General features: G+C 42.6%; 1 pseudogene; it reads left to right on the top strand.

Annotated features, from left to right (window-relative positions):
- Positions 1 to 834: 834 nt before the first annotated feature.
- On the top strand, positions 835 to 1,783 carry LOC101044816 (protein ZAR1-like; annotated as a pseudogene).
- The last annotated feature ends 1,412 nt before the right edge of the window (positions 1,784 to 3,195 follow it).

The raw sequence follows: 3,195 nt of genomic DNA, 5'->3' as shown, positions 1-3,195 counted from the left end.
TACATTAGGTATTTCTCCTAATGCTATCATACCCTCCCTTATCTCCCCACTCCCCAACAGACCCAGATGTGTGATGTTTCCCTTTCTGTGTCCGTGTGTTCTCATTGTTCAACTCCCAATCATGAGTGAGAACATGTGGTGTTTGATTTTCTGTTCCTGTGTTAGTTTGCTGAGAATGATGGTTTCCAGCTTCGTCCATGTACCTGCAAAGATCATGAACTCATTCTTTTTTATGGTTGCATAATATTCCATGGTCTATATGTGCCACATTTTCTTTAACAAGTCTATAATTGATGAGCATTGGGTTGGTTCCAAGTCTTTGGCATTGTGAATAGTGCTGCAATAAACATATGTGTGCAATAGTGCTGCAATAAACATATAAAAAACATTTATAATCCTTTGAGTATATACCCAGTAATTGGATTGCTGGGTCAAATAGTATTTCTAGTTCTAGATCCTCGAGGAATTGCCACACCATCTTCCACAATTTTTGAACTTATACTCCCACCAACAGTGTAATTTACACTCCAACCCACAGTGTAAAAGCATTCTTATTTCTCCACATCTTCTCCAGCATCTGTTGTTTCCTGATCTTTAATGATCGCCATTCTAACTGGCATGAGGTGGTATCTCATTGTGGTTTTGATTTGCATTTCTCTAAGATCAGTGATGATGAGCATTTTTTTCATGTTTGTTGGCTGAATAAATGTCTTCTTTTGAAAAGTGTTCCACCAACTTGATCAGGAGAAAGAAGGGGCGGGTGAAGGAAGAAGGCAAAATAAGGACACGAACTGCAGTAGGATATTAGGCTGCGCCTGAGCACCTGCTGAGCGGATGGAGCGCTTTGTCCGTGTTGCCTATAGCTTGTACCAGGCCTATGGGAACACAGTACCTTTAGGCCAGCCTGGACTCTCAGGGCACAAACAGCCCGACTGGAGACAAAATATGGGTCCCTCCATTTTCCTGGCTAGGCCAGGGCTGCTGGTGCCTGCGAACGCCCCTGACTATTGCATAGACTCTTACAAGAGGGCGCAGCTTAAGGCCGTTCATTCTCTCCCAGATGAACCCCAGCCTGAGCCCAGGGCTGTGTAAAGCCAACACCAAGGAGGTGGGCATGGAGGTGAGCCTGCGGGTGGACAAGCCTGTGCAGTGCTTGCTGGGATCTGGCACCCTGAGCAGCTGTTCCTCCTGGGACGTCAGAGACCCCCGAAACACCCTGCCAGCGGCCACGGGGGCTTGATCCACCTGCGGAGGGATGAGGATGAGAGGAAGAGCAAGGCACTCCCGGGCCCTGCGGAGGCCAGCCAGCCGCAGTCACCACCACCAAGGTCAGAAGCTGACAGGCAGGAGGAACCCGGGCAGCTGGAGGAATCGGGGTGGGGGGAAAGACGCCCCACGCTCTCGGGAAACCAAGAACAAGCAGGCGCGTGGAGACACCGCCGCCAAGCCGCTCTGGAGGCCTAACTTCCAATTTTTGGAACCAAAATACGGCTATTTTCACTACAAAGATTGTAAGACCAGGTGGGAGAGTGCTTACGTGTGGTGCATTTCTGGAACTAACAAGGTTTATTTCAAACAACTTTGTTGTAAATGCCAAAAGGGTTTTAACCCTTATCGAATAGAAGCAATCCAATATCAGACCTGCTCAAAGTCTCATTGTTCCTGTCCTCAAAAGAAAAGACACATTGATCTAAGGAGGCCTCATCGACAAGAACTGTGTGGTCGCTGCAAAGACAAGAGATTCTCCTGTGGCAATATTTACAGTTTTAAATATGTCATGTGACTTGTACAGGACCCCTGAGCTCTTCTTGTAACTTACTGTGCTGTCTTCCTTTTCTGCAACTCGGTTCTGACCTGGCATGGGGACTAGGCTTTTGTACTTTTTGTAGGTTGTGTAACAATTGTATAATGTGAATAGAATAAAATAAATGCATGTAAACTAGAAAAAAATGAAAAGTGTTCATATCCTTCACCCACTTTTTGATTTTTTTTTTTTCTTGTAAATTTGTTGGTCCTTGTGGATTCTGGATATTAGCCCTCTGTCAGATAGACAGATTGCAAAAATTTTCTCCCATTCTGTAGGTTGCATGTTCACTCCGATGATAGTTTCTTTTGCTGTGCAGAAACCCTTTAGTTTAATTAGATCCCATTTGTCAGTTTTGGCTTTTGTTGCCAATGCCTTTGTTGCTTTAGTCATAACGTCTTTGCCCATGCCTATGTCTGAATGGTATTGCCTAGGTTTTCTTCTAGGGTTTTTATGATTTTAGGTCTTATTTTTAAGTCTTTAATTCATCTTGAGTTAATTTTTATATAAGGTGTAAGGAAGGGGTCCAGTTTCAAATTTCTGTATATGGCTAGCTGGTTTTCCCAACACATTTTATTAAATAGGGAATTATTTCCCCATTGCTTGCTTTTGTCAGGTTTGTCAAAGATAAGATGGTTGTCGATGTGTGGCATTATTTCTGAGGCCTCTGTTCTGTTCCATTGGTTTATGTATCTGTTTTGGTACCAGCATCGTGCTGTTTTGGTTACTATAGCCTTGCAGTACTGTTTGAAGTCAGGAAGTGTGATGCCTCCAGCTTTGTTCTTTTTGCTTAGGATTTTCTTGGCTATGTGTCTCTTTTTTTGGTTTCATATGAAATTCAAAATAGTTTTTCCCAATTTTGTGAAGAAAGTCAATCATAGCTTGATGGGGATAGCACCGAATCTATAAATTACTTCTGATAGTCTGATAGTATGGCCATTTTTATGATATTGATTCTTCCTATCCATGAGCATGGAATGTTTTTCCATCTGTTTGTGTCCTCTCTTATTTCCTCGAGCAGTGGTTTGTAGTGCTCCTTGAAGAGGTCCTTCATATCCCTTGTATGTTATATTCCTAGGTATTTTATTGTCTTTGCGGCAATTGTGAATGGGAGTTCACTCATGATTTGGCTCTCTGTTTGTCTATGATTGGTGTATTAAAATGCTTGTGATTTTTGCAAATTGATTTTGTATCCTGAGACTTTGCTGAAGTTGCTTATCAGCTTAAGGAGATTCGGGGCTGAGATGATGGGATTTTCTAAATATACAATCATGTCATCTGCAAACAGGGACAATTTGACTCCCTCTCTTCCTATTTGAATATCCTTTATTTCTTTCTCTTACCTTATTGCCCTGGCCAGAATTTCCAATACTATGTTGAATAGTAGTGGT

Source organism: Saimiri boliviensis, chromosome 1, assembly GCF_048565385.1.
Source record: "Saimiri boliviensis isolate mSaiBol1 chromosome 1, mSaiBol1.pri, whole genome shotgun sequence".
NCBI lineage: Eukaryota > Metazoa > Chordata > Mammalia > Primates > Cebidae > Saimiri > Saimiri boliviensis.
The sequence above is the reverse complement of the archived record's forward strand: the minus strand, read 5'-3'. Positions and strand labels throughout refer to the sequence as shown.